The sequence below is a fragment of the Bicyclus anynana genome, chromosome 14 (genome assembly GCF_947172395.1).
Source record: "Bicyclus anynana chromosome 14, ilBicAnyn1.1, whole genome shotgun sequence".
NCBI classification, from domain to species: Eukaryota; Metazoa; Arthropoda; class Insecta; order Lepidoptera; family Nymphalidae; genus Bicyclus; species Bicyclus anynana.
In genome coordinates this window covers 13,651,561-13,674,886 of record NC_069096.1, presented here as the reverse complement: position 1 = coordinate 13,674,886, position 23,326 = coordinate 13,651,561, and the positions used below count along the sequence as shown (strand labels likewise).

The window sequence follows — 23,326 nt, the reverse complement described above, 5'->3', positions numbered from 1 at the left end:
GTTATGGACCCCCGAATTTTTTTCGCTGACGTAGACCCCTTGCAGGTTGTCATAGACCCCTAGGGGTCGATATAGACCACTTTGGGAATCACTGAGCTAGATGGTCCGACATCAAGAAGGTAGTGAGTAGTGGCTGGATGAGGAAGGCAGAGGATCGTGTGTGGTGGCGCGCTCTCGGAAAGGCCTATGCCCAGCTGTGGACGAATACAGGCTGTTGATGATATAAGTTGTGTATGCCTAGGCAATAAATATGGTATTAAAGTTCTCATTTAATTTTTAACAATGTTATACCAGTTCCTAAAACTTCTAATCCAACTACGTTTTCCCATTTTCGTCCAATCTCCATCCTTCCCTTCCTATCTAAAGTCCTTGAACGCATAGTTCATTCTCAACTCCTAAGTTTTCTAACTAAAAATAATATCCTTAACCCTTTCCAGTCTGGTTTTCGTCGTGGGCACAGTACTGTGACGGCTCTAACGAAGGTCTGTGATGATGCGCGTAATGGAATTGATAAACAGCAAGTAACTATTTTAACGTTGCTTGATTTTTCTAACGCTTTTAATAATGTTGATTTTGAAATTCTTTTGGCTATTCTTGAATCTATTAACATTTCTTCCCCTGTACTTAGATGGTTCCACACCTATTTAAACGGTCGCACACAGTGCATCCGTGTAAAAGAGAAACAATCCTCTTTCTGTTCCATTAGTGCTGGGGTTCCTCAGGGTGGTGTGCTATCTCCTCTTCTTTTTTCCATCTTTATAAATACTCTCACTGAACATCTTTCTTTGCAATATCATCTTTATGCAGATGATTTCCAAGTTTATGCACTGACGTCTGTGGAAAGCATTGCTGAGGTTATTAACCATATCAATAATGATCTTAATGCAGTCTATGATTGGAGTGTAGCGTATGGGCTGTCAGTTAATACTGAGAAGTCTCAAGTAATTATATTAGGTAATTCCAGACAACTTTCCAAGATTAATTTTTCGACTTTACCACCAGTTATTTTTGATGGATCAGTATTGCCTTATAGTGAAACAGTAAAGAATCTTGGTATTATCATGGACAACAATCTTTCCTGGAGACCACAAGTTGCACAAATTAGTAAAAAGATTTTTCAAGCTGTTGGATCCTTAAGAAGATGGAAAAATTTCTTACCTGTTAAGACTAAAACTTTATTGGCCAATGCTCTCCTCCTTCCTATCATAGATTACGCCGATGTTTGTTATCTGGATTTGACTGAGGACCTTCTAAATAAACTCGAACGCTTGCAAAACTTGGCAATAAGATACATATTTGGTCTCAGGAAATTTGATCATATTACAGAATACCGTAGGAAGCTCAAGTGGTTACCTATAAGGCTCCGGCGTAATCTACATATTCTTTCTCTTCTTTACGCTATCCTTTTTCATTACTGGACACCATCCTACTTAAAAGAGCGTTTTAACTTCCTGGGCCCTCGCACTTCTAGGAACGCACTACGATCTTGTAGGCAAAACGTTTTAGGTAAGATTAGGTGTAACACTCGAACATATTCAGAGTCTTTTACTATAAAAGCAGCTACACTTTGGAATGCACTCCCAGATCATATTAGACGGTCAAAATCCCTGACTATTTTTAAAAATCGTGTAAGGAAACACTATCTATCATTGTAATATATATGTGTTTATTATATGTATGTATGTATGTATGTATGTATGTATGTATGTATATATGTATGTATGTATGTATGTTTGTATGTATGTATATTGTATGTATGTTGTATCTATGTAGATGTAGGTGTATGTTATGTATATTTCATGTTTTGCTGTTTTTATCATTATTGTGTACTATTGTACAAAGTATATATTTTTATAATATGGAAATATTTAGTTATAGTGTTTTTATTTATTTATTATATTAGTTATTATTATTTAGTGAATATTACTTATAATTTATTGTATTGCCATTTCCCATATGACAGGATGTTTAGATTATTTATGATTAGGTTGCCTGGAAGAGATCACTATTAGTGATAAGGTCGCCTTTTGCCCAAAAATGTATGTGTTCTATTGTTATTTTCTGTTTTGTGCAATAAAGTTGTTATAAATAAATAAAATAAAAATGTTATGTTACAAATTATACAAAACACTATTAAAAACTTATAAAAAAAATTTAACACCCCCGCTGCGGGACATTTCAGTGCCCAAGCAACCGGTGGTAAGGGCTCCAGAGAGAGTAACCTCCTCACAATACGCGCCGTCTCAAGAATTACTGCCTTCTGTATCCGACTCTTGATCCAACAGTTAAGCGAAAGCTTCTTAAGGTGTTGGTCGAAGCTTTTCGCTATGAGACCATTGACTGAAACAACTATCGGAACAATAATAGTGGACTCAACATTCCACATGTAGGTAAAGTTATAAAGTTAATGAATAAAGTTCCTATTATTACAAGCAAGTTTTTGAAAAGGCTATAATTATGATAAGCACCACCGATTCGAAAATTAGTTTCTTTAAAAATCGACAGCTCTTGTTTTACGAAAAGATGTGCCTAACAGTAATTTATGATTTTTGGTACACATCTACATTTAATATTCTCGTGTCTAAACGAAAGCATAACCGATTGCTTCTAACTTTGTCAGTACTTCGAATATTTATTTACTCTTATTAGGTATGTGTATAAAATAGTACAACAGTTCTCGACTGCAATGTCGCTAGAAAACAGTCTTTAATAGACAAGCTGTCATTTAATTTAGCGAAAATGTCGCTAAATTGGCAACGCTGATATAATCAACGTTAGAAAACCGCGGACGTACGGACGGACAGACAGACAGACGGACATGGCGAAACTGTAAGGGTTCCTTGTGGACTTTGGAACCCTAAAAAATGTTATTCTGATGAGTGCGCACAGGTTGTCTGCTTACTGTTTTGTGCTGTATCGGTGAAATCTCGAGCTGCCATCTATATGGATCTGTCCCATTCACTTGCCCTTTGACTTTTCTTTGCAATCCATTTAAGTCGATGGTCCAAGTCACTACATCTTGGAGGTATTCGTGGGAATATAGTCCCACCACAACTGCCACTGTGTTTATGATGTGTCTGAGGAAACAGTACTAGTAACAGTACAAATACCCTCAGTATTTGTATGGTAGTCGATGTAAGAACAGACATAATGAGGCTTACTCGTAACACGTAATATGCCTCAGGTAAATGGATGCAAAGCAAAAGTAATCTAATTTAAAATTGCAAAGGAATTGCTTTGTTATAGGAGATCGTTTTCCAATTTGTTAAAAAATCTAGGAGAAGTACGAACTATTTTTCAAATAGTAATGATTGTTGGGCGAATAGCATCTGATGGTAAGTAGGAAACTATCGCTTATAAAAAGAGCGAAACTTCGCAGAGCATGCAAGAAACTGTCTTGCAAAGTACCGCAGCTGTATATTCATCTACCTGAGACGTAGGTGTTTTAAGCCTCATGGGCTTGTGATGTCTACCATGATATTCAGACTGGAACACAGCAATGATACTTGGTCAAAAAGGGCAGCAAGCTTTGTCACGAAACGTTCTTTTACTACCTACTATAGTACTACTACTAATATAAAGTAGTGAAAACAATGTTCTGTTAACAAATTTCTAAAAAAAAGCCGTTGCAAATTATCTATTTACAATGGGGATGATGACTAGGTTTGAATATATTGATTTTTATGATACATTCGGGTAAATAGGGTCAATGTTAACTAATTTATATATAAAAAGCAAAGATTGTCTGGATATTTGCAAAATAAATGAGATTATAAAATTTCAAAAACTACTAAAATTTTTTTATCGTAATTAGATGAAAATTCATACAGTTTTAGCTTCCTTACATTAAATGTGACATTTTTTAATATATGAACTATAAAGATAAACGCACAAATAACAAAGATATTAGTAATTTTGTTTGAACGCGCATACAAATCTAACGACCATTACATGCCTATGACGTCATTTTTTCGAGCCATTTTGTATGGGGCGTTTTTCAGGGATCCGCGGCAGCGCCGCAAATCTGACTCTTTAAATCCCTGTAGCTCCGAAAGTAATGATCGCAGATACCCTGTTACTTTTACAAAATTGCTTTACTATTAGTATACTCTTAATTTATATACAATTTAAAAAACTGTCATCATCCCTATTGTTGCAAAGTATATATAAATACTTCTCATGAAATAAATCGAAACAGTCCGCCTAAACAATACTTGCGGTCAATTTTGATTTTTTTGATGAGAAGTATAATATATCTAGTGCAGCTTTCTCTAGAAGTACCTTTAGCTGGGCAAGAAGCACAACATGAGCAGAGAAGAGGAGTGTTAGCTGGTTTTAAAGGAGCTTCTTAACCCTAGCCTAGAGTTTTTATCCTTGCCACACGATGGACCCAACACCCGCACGGTTAAGATTTGCGTCTCTCATCAAAAAGTGTTATTTGTGCAAAGAGAAAGGTAAAATATATCCCGCTTCATCTTTCAACTTGTCCCGCATTCTAAACGGCATTTCAGTGAGGTTGGTACACTCGCATAGTACGATGCGTGCTGTGAACGGTACGCAATGTTTTGTAATCCCCAGATCGTACAGTGTAATTGTAAACAAGGTGTAGTGTAACTTGGATTGTAACTGTAACTGGAAATCATCATCCCCAGCTGATGGATATCCACTGCTGGACATAGGACTCTTGTAAGGATTCCCAAATACCACGGTCTGGACCCGTGGCTCTCTTTTGCGTTTGAAGTAATCACTATATTTTACTTTATAGTTGGCCCTTGACTACAATCCCACCTGATGGCAAGTGTTGATGCTGTCAAAGATGGAGGCGGGCGGGCTTGTTAGGAGGAGGATGAAAATCCACACACCTTTCGTAACTTTTTATGACAAGTAACCCTTGATTGCAACGTCACCTGATGTTAAGTGATAATACTGTCTAAGATGGCGGTTTATCCATACCTCTGTCGGATTCTACGCAGCATCGTACCGGAACGCTAAATCGCTTGACGGTATGTCTTAGCCGATAGGGTGTTAACTAGCTATGGCCGATGCCTACCACAAGATCAGACCTGGGTCAATTTAGAAATTGAAAAGATAGCGAAACTGCGCGGCGTCTGCTAATATAATAATTATAAAAAATCACTCTCTAAAAGCCTTTTTCAATTTGCGGCAAAAGATCCATTCCATTTCACACTATTAGCGGTTAAGTGTTAGGAATGTGAAAGATCACAAGTTTTTGGCAAGTGAATGGCTCGTCAAATTTATTGAATTAAACGTACAGGATTTGAAATGTGGTGAGAGTACTATTAAAACACTCCTTTTTAATTTTTTGTTGACGAAAGCATTCCGACGTCTTTAGTCGGAACCACGCTGGCCTAATGCGGATTGGCAGACTTCACACGCAGAGAATTAAGAAAAATCTCTGGTATGCAGGTTTCCTCACGATGTTTTTCGTTCACTGTTTGAGACACGTGATATTTAATTTCTACAAGTACTTAACGCTAACTTCAAGCAGAGGCGTCCCAAAAACGTCCTTTACGATACAGACGACCGATAATGCTTCCCGGGCAACACAATCACAAGCTACACAGCGTCTTCGCCGGCGAAGACTAGGTCTCCGATATCTAACGTTACCCGGACGTGGGATTTCTAACTCACGATCTTGGGGGCGGCCGGACTGATTCACTCAGGTCACGGTTACTCCTTCCTGAATGGCCCTCTAAGCCGAGGTCCGAGTCTCATAGGAGAGTCGTTCCGTCCTCTATCTTTATTTCAGCCTTCGGGTTTAACAACACAACACGAAAAAAAAATGTATAATGAAAATAAATATATAAACAACAGACTAGAAAACAATAAACCGACGGACATGTGTGAACCATAGACTACGGTAAACATAATCGCGGTTCATCTTTATAGGCTCTATTAAGTAAATAATAATTGCCAGCTATTAACGGTTTTTTTGCAACACTAATGGGGTAACAAAGGCTCTCACGGACGAATTGTTTTAATAACCAAATGTTTGCACAACTGATCCGAATCGTCTCGTTGCCTTATCGTATCATTTTATCTGCTTGCTGTGATGGTAAAGCTTACCCGACTGTTGAAGTAGGTATGTTTTTTTAGTATTGTTGTGTTAGTGTCTCATTGCTTGGCACACTTTACAGCCTAAGGCATCGACTAGTTGTCAATATAAGTGTAGAAACCGAAAGGGGTGTGGATTTTCATCCTCCTCCTAACAAGTTAGCCCGCTTCCATCTTAGACTGCATCATCACTTACCATCAGGTGAGATTGTAGTCAAGGGCTAACTTGTAAAGAATAAAAAAAAAAAAAAATTTGAGTAAGAATGCGTTTAAACCTGACAAAAAAGGGAACAGTGGGCATCATCATAATCAAATCATTCGTTGGACATCCACTGCGGGACATAGGCCTATGGTAGGGACTTCCAAACATCACGATCCTGAGCTGCCTGCATCCTGCAGATTCCTGAGACTTGCTTGATATCAGTCAACCTGCTGGCCTATTCACTATTTGTTGTTTTATTACCACCCTAATAAAATAAACGACAAATCAATTGACAAATGTCATCAACATATTGTATGATATCCACCAGTCGGGTGACATTTGTTACATTGAATCTGAATTTCGTATATGCCAACTAGCATACGTCAAAGATAGTGAATTAGCCTGCTGTTGGGGGCTCGACCAACACTGCGCTTTCTAGTGTGAGCTCGTTGCATGGGACCCCAACGTCCATCGACTCTTCGAACAATGTGCACCGCCCTCTTCAGCTTCGCGACTCATTGAGCTTTGTCGGTGACTTTGGTTCTTCTGCGGATCTCCTCATTTCTGATTCGATCACACAGAGATACTCCTAGCATAGCTCGTTCCATCGTCCGCTGTGGGACTCTGAGTCTTATTATGAGGCCCATAGTTAGCGACCAAGTCTTAGGACCATAGGCCATCACAGGCAACACGCACTGTTGGAAGACTTTTTTGTCTTCAGACACTGAAGAATTTCGGACGAAAAGATGTCGCGAAGTTTCCCAAACGCAGCGGCCCACCCGAGTTGGATTCGACGGTTCACCTATTTCTCGAAATTGGACCTACATGACAAGTGGTGTGAAATGCGGTAGGACAAATGGGGTCACACGACATCTCTGTCTAATTCCCATGCCACTCGTGTAGTGTATCGATAAAACTATGCTTATCTTGTGTCGTATATTGTCAGTCGAAAATGTTTTGCTACCAACTTTTTTATTCAAGTTTTCTGTAGACGTAGGCGGTTAGGTACTTTCTATTTAACTTTTTGGTTTCTATGAAAGCTTAAGAAAAACATTAGACTGGAAGTTATCTCTGAATAAATGTAGGCACATAGAGCTCGCTTACTTTTGAAGAATCACCCACGCAAATGTATGTGATGATATCCATTCTTTTAAATCTATTACCTACTTCTATTACTTACGTACTAATTATAGCGGATGCCTGCGACTATGTCCGTGTGGAATTCAGTTTTTCACAAATCCCACGGAAACCATGGATTTTTCCGGGATAAAAAGTAGCCCATGTGTTAATCCAGAGTGAAATCTATTTCCAAATTTCAGTCAAATCGCTTCAGAAGCCGCAGCGTAAGGGAGGAACAAACATAAACACACACTTACACACAAACTTTGGACTTTGCAATATTAGTATAAATAGTATAACCCGTGCGAAGCCAGAGCGGGTCGCGGAGTGCTAAACACGACTTCTTGGCACCTAATTTAAGTAGTCGCATTTGCAAAATCAACCTTAAACTCAAGCCTTAAGGTGATTTGCTCTGAATTTGGGATTTTATTAAATATTGTATAATAAGGCCTTTAGGTAAAATTTTCTTTACCAATAATTCTAAAACTGTCAAAGTAAAATTGGCCATTTTATAAGTGAATTTTCTACATGATTGTGCGTTCTTTTATAATAAGAGACCAATTTTGTATACAGTAACTAATGCCAGTCAATTTTTTAGTACAAAGAAACTAACAGCCACAAAATAACAATAGACATTTGTGTACAAAGGAGAAACAAACTTACAATACCAAAACAATATGCATAATGAGTCCGTACATATAAAAACTAAGGCAAGAATAATGAATATGCAAGCAAAGCAGCTGAACTCTGTTGACCTTAGCAGTGAACTTGTACCTTTTAATTTAGTTATTGATAAACTTTTAAAACATCATCATTATCAGCCTATTTTAATGGCATACTACAGGGTCAGGTCTTTATCCTTATAGGAGACCGCATAAGGAAACTTAGGGACCCCTGCTCCTATATGGGTTGACGGGCTTTATGCTCATAATATCTGAGTCGGTAATTAATAATGTATGGGCATAATCTGAAAATGACACTACAATTTTAATTAAAATTTTATCATTTGCATTTTTCATAAATCCCGCGGGAATCAAGGATTTCCAGGATAAAAAGCTACATGTTGCTCAATAATCTCCTCTATCTACCAGTGAAAGTCTCGTTAAAATCGGTTCAGTAGTTCCAGAGATTAGCCCGGACAAAGAGACAGACAATTTTTTTGTAAGTGTGTATGTTTGTTCCTCTTTTACGCTGCGGCAACTGATGCGATTTGGCTGAAATTTGGAATGGAAATAGATCTTAATCTGGATTAACACATAGGCTACTTGTCATCCCGAAACACATAGGCTACTTGTCAAAAATCCATGGTTCCCGCGGGATTTGTGAAAAACTGAATTCCACGCGGATGAAGTCGCGAGCGTCCGCTAGTATTTACTAAATCTAATAACCTGACAATGGCAGATGAGAGATTCTATGGAACTAAGGATACTAAATTACTGTTAACTATAAACTTTCCCAAAAACATAATAATAATATAATATTATATAATATATCTTTGACGAAAATCACAGAACATCTTTTGTTGAAGTCAGTTAAAACGACATGTTAATTGAAGCCTAAATGGATCGAATGTTGATTTTATTAAGAATCGAGATAAAAGTCAAAATTATGTAACAGTTGCTTTCTCTTGGAAAACTTCTTGATAGGTTCCCACCCCGAAGTAGCTCATTGAATTCTGTTACATAAAACAACGGCTGTTTGAATAAACGGGCTACATTTTCGACAATATCTAGACGCAATTTTATAGCCGTCTTGCCTCGAATTCACACAGCTAGTATTTTTCGCTCACATTTTTACAGTAACTCTATTCAGTAAAGATGTTTTATAGCCCAACAGTACAAGTTTTAAATTCCTCTCTGTCTATATCTAGACTATAACTATCTAGACTATGTATTATTATTATCTACTATCGTGTTAGTCTAAGAGAGATAAATTCGAATTTGAGACTTACACTGTCTAGTTGTAAAACCATATTTACAGAATCATCATTAATCTCCTCTCAGAATGGCCTATAGGTTAGACCAGTCCACCACGCTGGCCCAATGCGTATTGGCAGACTTCACACACGTAGAGAACTAAGAATATTCTCAGTATGCAGGTTTCCTCACGATGGTTTTCCTTCACCGTTTGAGACACGTGATATTTTTTTTTTTTAAATTAGGCAATTTACAGATTTTTTATGAAAATTACTATTTTTTGAAGCTAGTTCTATTTTACGTATTTCGTACAACTTATTATATTTAATTAATTCGTTTTATATTATAAAATAATAAAACATTTAGTTTTAAAATACTTATATTGTTTGTTTATATTGACTTTTTCATTACTTCGCTGTATTGCGGCAATTCTATAGCCAGTCTATCAAACACTTAAAATATAAGTTTGGCTTTTCCGAATACACCTTTCTTGTCATTGAATTCATGTCTAACTGATGGATTGATACAATTTAGATTAGGAAAGTTATCTGTTTGTTCCAGTTCAAGACAATGAGCTCCTTGTAATTGGTAACTCCTGTTTTACATTATGGGATGAAAGTGATTTGCTATGTCCATTCCGTTTAACAAGACTGCCGGCTATTACGCACTAGCTATTATTTTCGATATTCAAATATATGGGCTCCTTTCTCTAAAGTTTCTCTTCTTGATCGTCTGATGATATAACGCAATTAGGATATAACGGGTAATTAGAATAGGCTAGTTGGCTCATAAAATTCAATATAAACAATATTAATTTCTTATACATAGTGCATGGAATAAGGGTGCGAGTTATATCAATGTCAATCAATAAAAGTTAAGGATTTTTTTTATAAAATTTAATTTAAAAATCATGTAGTATGTGCTAAATCGCTTGGCCTTGGCGGTACGTCTTTGCCAGTAGGGTGGTACTAACCACGGCTGAAGCCTCCCACCAGCCAGACCTGGACCAATTAAGAAAATCTAAATCGGCCTAGTCGGGGCTCGAACCCAGGACCTCCGTATTGTAAATCCACCGCGCAAACCACTGCGCCAAGGAGGCTGTCAATTGCCCACATACATACAATAGAATGCACGTTTTTGACATAAAACTGGTCCTTGATACATGCGTGCCTTGCACCGAAATACGACCAACTTTCTTGCTCGATGACTCACTCACTCATGTTCACGTAATCGAGTCAGTTTATCGATTCACCGGCGAACTCGCACAATGTGATCCGATTGTGTAATATTACCAAATCTGACATCCTGTTTCCTGATACATGGGCATTTTGACATAAATTAAGGTTATATTCAGGTCCTTGGTAATGTTGTATCACTTTTGTAACTCAAATTTTCAAGTAGCGTTTTATTTATTTTGTTATACAACAACGTATAACTTTTTCACATCGGAACACTGCAGGCTGTACTTAAATAAATACGTACTCGTTTGTAATATGCCCAATATTCATAGTGGAAAAATACCCTTAAATAAAATCGATTATATGAGTAGGTACCTCTTAATTATACCATGATGTCCTATTTAGATACTGGCCGAGTAATTCTGCGAATATCTCGCCGAGAAATTAATGCACCAGCAGGACCACAAAAACGAATAGTGGATACTCATCTCATCAGTGTTGCCAACTCAGTGGGTTTTCCACTAGATCTGGTGGTTAAGAATTACCCTTTAGCCATAGAGTAACTAAAGTGGTATAGTCAAAAATTCATTTATTTCAATTAGGCTTAGTTTACAAGCACTTTCGAAATGTCAAGTTAAGTCATAATTTAATTTAATCTAATGATGGTAATAATAGTCGAAAACTTAAGATTAATGTTACGAGGGTTCCAAATGCGCCTTGGTCCGAGAAGATTCCACAACAAACTCAGCTTATAATAGTTTCTTTAGTTAGTGGTAACGTACGAAATTATGGTTTATATTGGGTACAACAGCATATTTTTTTAATTCATCGTCGATACAGTTTGTGCAAGTTAAAACGCGAAGGAAAATGCTGCAATCTATACTAATATTATAAAGCGGAAGAGTTTGTTAGTTTGTTTGTTTGATTGAACGCGCTAATCTCAGGAACTACTTGTCCGATTTAAAAAATTCTTTCAGTGTTAGATAGTCCATTTATCGAGGAAGGCTATATATTATCCCCGTATTCCTACGGGAACGGAAACCACGGGGTGAAACCGCGCCGCGTCAGTTAGTAACTACATAATACCAAATAGCGTACCTACTACATAAAAATTTTAACAAAGTAATTTATTCAGCAAGAACAGTAGAAGAAGCAAACCCTTCTGAAAATTCATAGGAGTTCAAGTTTTTAATATTTCACACATATTAAAATAATAATTTTAATAACTGTTGCTTTTGTTAAAAATATAATAATTAAGTATTTATGTTGGGTAGGTACTATGGTATAAATCAGTGGTTTTTAGAAATGATTCGTAAAAAAAATGTCGGCAACACTGTGAATAATCCTTTGCAATCTTATTAATCTGTTGTCATTTGACTCGCGTCAAAAGAACGACACCAAGTCAAAAACCCACGAATATTCGTAAGAAACATATCCGTACAAGTCGTTTACATACTATTGGTATTGGTGTTTATTCGTCTACAGTACTCGGCCAGTATCTAAATTGGCCATAAAATAATCTCAAAGTTGTAAAAGTGGTCCATCTGACCTAGGCTAGTTAGGAATGTAGTAGCTAGATAAAATACCATATAAACTGTGCCTCCTTGATCTAGTATAGGGAGGATGACACTCCCTGTATAGTAGGCTATGTATTATGCAACATTGATGTCATTTTTTCCATGTTTGTCGATTAATTCTCAATTTGGTACCATCTGCTGTATGTATTATTAGCCTGTCTATTACCGGTAGGTATTGACCTATTAATCTTGTAAAAGGTTTATTTTTTATGTCTCTCATCATAGACTTATAAAATAGGCAGACGGTATTTTGTCAAACAACTGAAGCACTATAATCATCATATCAGCCGATGGACGTCCACTGCAGGACATAGGCCTTTTGTAGGGACTTCCAAACATCAGGATACTGAACCACTATTGACATCACCCCTCACATTCTGAGAAGAGACTCGAGCTCAGCAGTGAGCCGAATATGAGTTGATAATGATTCTGTGCCACTACATTCAACTTCCAAAGCCAAACAGACTTCCAAAGATAGTCTATTATGGTTCTCTTGTTTAAAGTAGGTTACATTTGTAGCATTACACGAATGTAACAGAAAGTATATGTATAAGTATCAGATTGGCACTTGACCTTTATCAAATTAAATATACTTAAATAAATAAATATACTTAAACAATACACATCACTATCTAGCCCCAAAGTAAGCACACAGAGTAGCTTGTGTTATGGGTGCTAAGATAGTTGATATTATAATATTAATATACAATTATATACTACATATAAATACTTATATAATGTATAAATACACACAGACACTGGAAAACACTCATGCTCATCACACAAATATTTTTAAATTGTAGTACTTTAAAATCTATATATATATAAATGAATTGCTGTTCGTTAGTCTCGCTAAAACTCGAGAACGGCTGAACGGATTTATCTTATCTTGATCTTGAAATGTTCGTGGAGGTATAGGGAAGGTTTAAAAGGTGAGAAAAATTAGAATGATTGCTGGGAAAACCATAAAATCAGCCCTTTTCTATTTCCCATATAAATGTTTGAGTTTTAAGTAGGGGTAGGAGTAGGGTAGGGGTAGAGTAGGGGTAGGGTAGGGGAAGTGTAGGGGTAAGGTAGGGGTAGGGTAGAGGAAGGGTAGGGGTTGAGTAATGTAGTGTAGGGATAGGGAAGAAGTGCACATAAGTCAAAGCGAAGCTTAACGGGTCCGCTAGTACTTAATGAAAACATTAAAAAACGCACTAATTGTCCCTATAATATTCGAAAGTTTCCCTCGATTTCTCCAGGATCCCATCATCAGATCCTGATATAATTACTATGGGCACAGAAAACATATGTACAAGTACTAATGTTTAGGTTGAACTAGATTACTAATGATAAATGACGGAATTATCGCTGGACATACATAAAAAAAATACATACATACAGCCGAACGTAGAACCTCCTCCTTTTTGGAAGTCGGTTAAAAATGCTCGTACAACGTATAACACACAGTAATGCCCGTGTTACATATCGCGTGCCCATCTTATGAGTATCTTTCCATTGTTCTCGGTTTTCTGAGCATTTTCCGGAACGATATATCATTTTAAATTGTTTTCTTTACATAAATTAATAATTATCATGCAAATACCTATTTATGTTTAAAGAACTAAAATAAGTTTTGTTAATCAGTTAGAATTTGTAATTTGTGTGGATTTTTCACCCTCCTCCTAACAAGTTAGCCCGATTCCATCTTAGATTGCATCATCACTTACCATCAGGTGTGATTGTAGTCAAGGCCTAACTTGTAAAGAATAAAAAAAAAAATATTTCGAGTGTCAATGACATCGAGCAAAGAATCCATCCGAGTGTGAGTGAAACTTGCAACAATGCATACTCACTAGCATCGAACTAGCCTTCCGGAAAAGTTTTCTTACCAACTGTATCTATAGGTTTACTTAGGTAAGGCAGTCGGTTGACATACTAACTAACTATGTTTTCTTTCATACTTCCATCGTTATCATTATCAACCCATATTTAACTCACTGCTTACGAGTCTCCTTAGAATGAGATGGGTTAGTATTCATAAGGTAATAGTCCACCACGCTGGCCCAATGCTGATTGGTAGACTTCACACATGAAGAGAATTGAGAAAAATAAGTATGCAGGTTTCCTCACGATGTTTTTCTTCCACCGTTTGAGACACGTGATATTTAATTTTTTTAAATGCAAATAACTGAAAAGTCGGAGGTGCGTGTGATTTCATACATTAGAAATCTAAAAAAATGTTTACATCCATACACATCCATACTCATTTTGACGGCCTCCGTGGCGCAGTGGTATGCGCGGTGGATTTACAAGACGAAGGTCCTGGGTTCGATCCCCGGCTGGGCCAACCGAGGTTTTTTTAGTTGATCCAGGTCTGGCTGGTGGGAGGCTAAGGCCGTGGCTAGTTAACACCCTACCGGCAAAAACGTACCGCCAAACGATTTAGCGTTCCGGTACGATGCCGTGTAGAAACCGAAAGGTGTGTGGATTTTAATCCTCCCGAACCCTTTTTTTTTCACGCTGGGAAATGCTTTTACGGGACTCACAGGCTGCGAGTCAGCCAGATACCCACTAAAACCCAGCAAAGTTCCATCGCCTCGCCTGATGCCTGAGTTCCGGGAACAAAAAATTAATCTTCCGCAAAATCCTCCCTAACCTAACCTAACCTAACAAATTAGCCCGCTTCCATCTTAGATTAGATTGCATCATCACTTACCATCAGGTGAGATTGTAGTCAAGGGCTAACTTGTAAAAGAATAAAAAAAAAAAATAAAATACTAATATTAAAAAATGCGAAAGTACCCAAGTCTATCTGTCCGCCTGTCTTTTGATTTTTGGTATAGAAGCTTGGAGCAGAACATATATTATATGTTACATTTATGAACCCGCTAATAATAAATATTGAAGTATACTTTCACACAACAGACGTAATTTTTTTTGTCGTTTTTATTCATACCCTACGGAACCCTTCGTGCCACTTGCGCTTGGACGATTATTTATATTTATTCTACAGGAACGCAAATTTCGCTTGTGGTCTTATTTAATGTAGATATTTCTACTAAGATTATCTCTTCCCACATACCAAATTTAATATTCTGAATGTGTACTTCAGAAATCTGTCAGATACAAAGTAATGATAAATGTATGATTGAATCAAAAACATCAAATACAATTGTGTATTCTAGCGCTTGTAAAAGTTCCTTTGCAGAACCTCACTGTTGATTATTGCCTTTCACGTAATATGTTTTATAAAGAGAATATAATACGAGTATATGGATGAGGAAAAGATGAAGCTTTACTCAAGGAACAATCAGTGGCGTGTGAGGCTTTTAACTAGGGTAGGCACTATACGTACAAATTGTACATTATGGATCAGGGTAACCTACCTCAAAGTATATAGCCTATGTGTTAATCCAGAGTAAAATCTTTTTCTATTCCAAATCTTAGTTAAATCGCTTTAGTAGACGCAGCGCAAAGGAAGAACAAACATACACATTTAGACACAAAGGAGATTGTCGTTTTTGGCCTCAGTAACCAACAGACATTAGATATATACAGTAATTCTTAATTTATTTTAAGACGTAAAATTCAGATGTTAAAATTCAGCGGACAAAAAATATAATTAATCTTCGAGTGCGTATCCTCATCTGTGATTCATTATTTTTCATTGATAAAATAATCATTGACAAGGTATTGCCGGATTGGACAATTTTATGACATTCAAAATAGGTATGATGACAGTGGGGCGCTGATTGTATGGACGAGAGACATTGTCCTTTAGCCTTTATAATATTAGTGTGATTTTGTCCAATAGCTTCGGAGTTGACCTAGTCTCATCTCTGTCGTACCAACACAATTAAAGAGGTATAGCTTGGCAAATTCGCTCGTAATGGTCCCGATGGTCCGCGCGGGCCGGGAGGGGGTAATGATGCGCTAGGCATCATACCCGTGCAGTCCTTCTCTCTGCACCGCGCGTTCGACTTCACACCTGCACAGTCCTACCCTGTCGCCCGCATATCATGGGAGTGTCATCAACCTACTTGCTGCTGTAGCTGTATTTCCGGTTCCACCGCCATTGGTTCAATTTTGTCCATTTATCTTCACGAGATTATCTCGTCAGTCGCATGTCAACGCCACTGTAGGACTGTTTGTATTTAACAACACTATGTACCAGCGTCGAAGAGTTAATGCAAGTCGATTCCCGTCGGGTTACCTTTAAAAATATATGCATATTCATTGTTGTACTGTATCTAGATATATAAGACACTGAATTTTGTATCACGCTGTATGAATTTCCTTCTCTTTGGGACGGCTTACTAAATTCCATCCTTCGCCACTGCTATGTGCCTATTTTGTATTTGAATACGTATGTTCCAGCTGAGCCAATTTTGATGAACGAGCTGGTAAAAAACGATTTGTTATTTCCGTCAAATGTTCGTATAATCAGTCAGTCAAAATGAAAGAATGAAGGCATAACAAGCGACATAAGATCTCAAGATATTGACCTCAAGACAATTTAGATACAAGATAAATGTAAACACGCATTCTGGATACGCATTGTAAATCACGTTTACTTAGCAACAAGCCATTATCAAATAGACTTTGCGGCTTATATGATAAAGTTCAATTTTGTATGAAAATTGTTAAAATAGCAGCGAAAGCATTTGATGCCACTCTCACTCTCATCACTGATATGACCAAACTTGTTCACGAATTACTATAAAGCGCCTAATAGACGTCCTGATTTGTTGGCAGACGAATCGAATTGACAGAAGCAGTTGGCAGCCGAATTGACAGAAGAAGCAAAATTTCAGCATGTCCAAGGAAGTACCTATTACCGCCATGCTTATTTCTGCCACTTGATGATAATCGCCAGAATGAGGTGAATATTTTTACAATTGATTACTATCAAGCGAAATTTCCGTTAGTAGCTTAATCTTGATGAGGGTGCTGACCGTTTTAATTTTGCGAAAATACTCGATTCTGGGGTTACTTTACAGAAAATCAACTTATTAACAACCCATATTCGGCTCACTGTTGAGCTCGAGTTTCCTCTCAGACCGAGAGGGCATAGGCTCATTCCACCACGCTGGCCCAATGCGTATTGACAGACTTCACACACGTAAAGAATTAAGAATATTCTCCGGCATGTAGGATTTCTCCCGAAGTTTATTCTTCACCGTTTGAGACGAGACGTGATTTTTAATTGCTTATGGATACGACCTGACGGCCTCCGTGGCGCAGTGGTATGCGCAGTGGATTTACAAGACGGAGGTCCTGGGTTCGACCCCCGGCTGGGCAGATTGAGGTTTTCTCAATTGGTCTAGGTCTGGCTGGTGGGAGGCTTCAGCCGTGGTTAGTTACCACTCTACCGGCAAAGACGTACCGCCAAGCGATTTAGCGTTCCGGTAGGATGCCGTGTAGAAACCGAAAGGAGTTTGGATTTCATCCTACTCCTAACAAGTTAGCACGCTTCCATCTTAGACTGCATCATCACTTACCATCAAGTGAGATTGTAGTCAAGGGCTATCTTGTAAAGAATATAAAAAAAAAAACCTCTTCCTACGATTCTGAAGGCGTAGGTTGGAGTATTAGCTTAATAGGAAGAGAGATTGAAAATCTATTGTGAAAAAATTCTGAATCTGAACTATAAGTGGAAAACCATATAAAACATCAACAGCTCGCAGGTCACGAAACAACATACACCCTGTGTGTATTAAACTGAGGCGTAAGTGGTTGTTCTTTAAATAAGGGTTCCGTTTTTGTACTACGTACGTTCGGAGCCCTAAAAAACGGTAAACTGCAAGTCTGCCTTACTACTAACTAACTTTAAATTACTAGTACGAGTAGATATACAGGAAGAAAATTTTTTTAGTGCGGATATTTTTATATTTTGTACATAAACAAAATTTAATGATCACGTATTTTTTCTTTTTTTTTTTAACTCAAAAATAACAAAATTATCGTTAGCTAAAGTTATTTACTTTTGAACAGAATTTTAGGGTCACCCTATTGTGCGTTTATTTTATTTTCGTTTGATACCTAAAGGACGTCACCAGATCACTTTTAAGCTGAATATATCTGGTTTAGTAATAATATGTACATTATTTTGTTATTTTAGAGACATAAATTAAAAAAAAAAATTACATAAAATGTATCGAATTGTTTGTAGATTTATATTCTATTAATGATACAGAACCACGAAAAAAAATATCCGCACTAAAGACCGAATCACCCTGTATATGTTTTATTATTTAGTAGTAAGTTGGCATATCTAATTGCTTCTTATAAAGCTACAAGGAAATGACAATCAAAATTCAACCTTGAGTTAACAGCATAAGGTGCGATTTAGAAAATAAATCTAGATAAACTGGATTATGTAACAGGAACAGGTTTGATGGACATTTGCAGTCAATTCGATTAAGATTTTATGTCAATTTTTACATCATAATGTATTCATCCGCTAAGTTTTATCTAAATTGAAAATATTTTACTTAATATTTGATTGACATTATCGAGAATTAGAGAAGGTGATTAACATTGTTATACTCGTATAAGAGTAACGGAATGTTAGTCTTCAGGTTGATAGCCCAGTGGATATGGCCTATGCCTCCGATTCCGAAGGGTGTGGGTTCGAATAAGGTCCAGGGCATGCACCTCAAACTTTTCAGTTGAGTGCTTTGAAATTAAATATCACGTGTCTCAAACGGTGAAGGAAAAACATCGTGAGGAAACCAGCATACCAGAGAATTTTCTTAATTCTCTGACTGTGTGAAGTCTGCCAATCTGCGTTGGGCCAGCGTGGTGGACTATTTTCCTAACCCGTATTCTAAGAGGAGACTCAAGCTCAGCAGTGAGCCGAATATGGGTTGATGAATGATAGTTTGGCCAGGAGTTTTTGAGGCAACTACTAGCAGTATATTTTTTACGTTTAATTTGATATAAAACACTTTTCATCCATTAAAAAGATGGGTGACGGTCGTTTCAAATACGGATCTTCGACTATATGAAGCAGAAAATTTAAAAAAAATCATATTATCTGATAGGTGATCAATATTTACGATACGAGTTATTATTATTATACGAGAGTGAAACCGTAGGGTAAAGATAGTCTTAAATAAATTTTCTGTTTCTTTTCTTTTTATTATATTTTGGTTTTCCTCATTGTCTCAATGTTTTTCATCCATTAGAAGTATTTTCATGCACGTAGTAATTTTCACGGTTTGGTGGTTTATGGCCCAACTCGTTTAATTTATTTTCCTTCAGTAGACAGGAAGCGTACAAATTGGGCTACGATCTGGCGATCGAAATATGGAAAGAAACAATTTTATTCAATAAAAATACATACCTAACCCTTGTGATATTATCTGGTGTTAAATGAAGTCTAAGATGTAAGCGGGCATCATCATCATCATCATCATTTTCAACCCATATTCGGCTCACTGCTGAGCTCGAGTCTCCTCTCAGAATGAGAGGGGTTAGGCTAACAGTCCACCACGCTTGCGGATTGGCAGACTTCACACACGCAGAGAATTAAGAAAACCCAGGATCTCCATTGAAACATAAACAACTGCACCTAAAAGGTTATCAAACCAACTTCAAGTTGTTATTAAGGAAACCTAATATTTCTTAATTCAACCCTAAACGTATGATTTGTACCCACCAACGGGCAGTGACGGCAAGTTCATAGATGCAGACATGCACTGCCTACCCTCAGGACTCTTTACGAACCTGAATTAGAGAAGGAATTTTCCATTCTGTACAAACTGTACATGTGCATACCCTTATTAAACACCCCATGCAGGCCACTGCTAAGGAAACAGTACTCATCAAGTGCAAGTAAAATAGATAGCTCGTTATGAACTGTCTCTTCAGTGTATAATTGTCAATAGAGATAGAGATGTGTAGCGCATTTGCATTGTTGTACGTATATGGCTAATCGCTCACGTCATGTAATAAAATATAAGAAAAATACATATCCAAAGTACCTAATTTTATATGCTGACATACTTTTATCATGAATGATATTCAAAGTATAGGAGAAAAAAGCCGCAGGACGTAATTATTTAAATAGAAAGAACCAGTTATTGTTTGTGCCAGAATGGACTTTCAAGGAACATACTCGTAAAATTAGTATCAACACTTTGTAAACGCGCTTAAATTCACTAAGAGTCTTTTAAATGCAATCGGAAACGACTTATGATCCGACGAGACAGTTCTCGAGATTACTATATATAATCTTTTAATATGAGGTGAGGTTATTAAAAAAAAAAAACGGTTGTCTGTAAAGACGGTTTACTGACGATAGTTGAACGTGACAACGTCAGAAAATACTGAATGGTTGCGTTTTTCAAAAGAAATTTTCAATTAACGTATTTAAAACAATAAATAAATGAAATACTGTTCGTTTTTCTAAAATACTGTTTAATAATCTTCATAGACCAGAATACATTTTATTTCTTGTAAAAAAAGTTGGCAACCCTAGAGTGAGGGAACGACGCATGACGTCATCTTTTTTCGAGTTTGCATCTGGCTTCATCGAGTTATAAGACGTTGTCACGTCAAAAAGAGTGACATAGACTATACCTCTCTTTTTTATGCTGCATAGAGTTCCGCATACTCTATTCCGCATAGAGTTTCGCAGTTCACGCGAGTCAAGTCGCGGCCAAAAGCTAACTGATTGGTGTAATTAGACTGTCTGTCGACTGATTCACCTTTCACATCGGAACAGAAATATTGCGCTATTGTAGAGCGTCGTTGTTAAACCGGTAATATACCTGCCGAGACGATTCTGTGAGAAATTGAGGAAAGGAAGGGGAATCATTTCTTTTTACCCCAATGAAGCCAAAAAAAGGAAGGGTAATTTTTTAATTCTATGTATGTATCACCGTGTTTGTTCCACCGTAGCGTCTAAATTACTGAATCGATTTTAATGAAAGAGATTTGTAATAAATTGAGACGTAGGCTATATAAATTTTATAAAAAAAAATGTATGACGGAATTAAAAACCTCATTATTCTAACCTTCAAAAAAATTAAACCGAGATAATCACTATTTGTTTGGTATCAAAGAAAAGGTCTTGGCGAGCACATTACAAATATATATATAAATCATATTGTTTAAGTGAAAACATATCTTTATTCGTTCGTAAAGTTTTCGCGGTCCAGAGAATCCTCACGATATTTTATCCTTTAGCGTTGTGAGTGACTGAAAAGTTGGAGGTGCATGTCCCAGATTCGAACACACACCCTCCAGAATCTGAGGCACTGGGCTGTTACTCCAAACAACACAAAATAAACACGCTAACTTTTAAAGGCAGAAAAAGGCCCAAATTCCAAGTTTGGTACAAATAATACGAGAGTAAGTACTTTACTTTGGTCAAAACTTCGTTATAAAAATAATTGAAGATCGAAGTGGGCTCCGAATCTACATCGCCTAGTTAAGAGTTCTTTCATTGTTGTTTCTACTCGATGTACCTACACTATATTTAAATATTAACATTATCTTCCCTAGGAAGCAACTTATTGCGTGGGTTGCAAATTTACTGCTTTAAACCTATTTAAAAAAATATCGACCTGTATGTTGTTTTTAGGATTCTGTAGGTATCTCAAAAGGAAACAACGGAACCCTTTATCACTTTATTGTCCGTCAGTTTGTCTATCAAGACCCTTTATTTCGGAAATTCGTGAAGGTATCTTGTTGAAATTTAAGCATATAGTTTACGTAAAACAAGATACAGCCGTTTATTCAGCACAAAAAAACGCATATTTCGACACTCAATAAAACTCATAATAGTATATATGACGTTGACCTAAAAGTATAAGAAAAAATCTGTAAATTATGCAAAAAATAGGTACTAAAAACATTGGTAGGTAACAGGGGTGTGCATAAGGTTGTAGATCAGGGTATCTACAACCTTAGGGGGATCAGGGTAGGGGTAAAGACAAAGTAACCAAACTTTTTGAATAAGCAATACCAAATCATTTGTAAGGGTATGCAGTGATTTATTGCATGTATGAAGTGCAGGTAGGTAAGTGTTTAAAGCTGAGTTTCAAGAATAGCTCGTAAAAACCGTGCTACGCCATTTCTAAGCAATTTTAGTGATCCTACGTACAGAACCCTCGATGGGCGAGTCCGAATCACACTTGTCCGGTTTGTTTGTGTTTGTCATGTATCTTTTATGTTTAGGGTAGTGAGTTAATAATAATAAAAAATACGAGTACCTACTGACATAAAATAATAAATAAATAAAAGTGGGACCTTATTTGGGTGGTGATGACTCGAGATATAAAACATGATATACATCGCTTACGTAACTTAGCGCTACAGGTGCATCTTTTAAGGTTTCACTTGGTTGTGCAATTTGATATAAAAAGCCACTTAAATCCAGTTTTTTGTTATTTGTAAAGCATAAAATCTTTATATTATTACAATAAAATCGACGATAAAATAATGAATCCCTGTATTTACATAGTTTTTCTTTAGCTTTAAACAAACTTCTTCTTTGTCGTTACTCTTGATAGAGTGGTCGTGGTCGTCATTTGGGTGAGGTGGTAAGCCTCACTATTCCTCCCGTAGTGTGGTTCTCCTAGCACATTCGTGGAGCGATCCATGGAGAGCGGTTTTCACTTGGTCAGTCCAACTTGGTCAGTTAAACAAACTACCCAATTATAATAAGAAAGATATTATATTAAATTTATTATCTTTTCTGCCTAAATAATTCATATATCAACAAGTTTGTTTTATTAAGTAAGATGTATGAAAAAAAGTAATTCAAATACACATAGTTTTTGACACCACCTGGTTAAAATATAATAAATTGTATGCAACCTAGTATCCTAATAATCCAAATTAGTATCCTAAAAATCATAACATGATGCGTCAAAATCTATTATTAAGGATAACAAAAATCAAGGGACTCCTTTTCAGGGTACAAAATTGAGTTGCAATATTTACATCGACAACTTTCGATTGCTTCGAGACAAAATCAATATTTGCAAAGCAAATTGATTAGCACAAAACTGCGTAAGTGAGTAAAGTTAGCATTCGAGTACCTACATATAAAAAAAATTATCGCACTTTAGTCAAATTTCCAAATGTCAAGGTTTACGCAATCGAAATGTTTAGAATGGGTGGATTTACGTAATAAGAAGTATAATTTAAGCGTAACTTGCACTTTATTTCGTGTGTTTTGTAAGGAGATTCATATGTTACGTAATGTTCCAGCTAGGTCGTTTTGTCCCTAGTTGCATCATGTAGAGAAAACATCACTTT

The 23,326-nt window shown here is 36.7% G+C and overlaps 1 protein-coding gene across 1 annotated transcript in view; it reads right to left on the bottom strand.

The window, feature by feature from the left end:
* LOC112048766 (proto-oncogene tyrosine-protein kinase receptor Ret-like) overlaps window positions 1–23,326 on the bottom strand; it is a 139,333-nt gene that overhangs the window by 20,122 nt on the left and 95,885 nt on the right. The gene's annotated exons all lie outside the window — the stretch shown is intronic.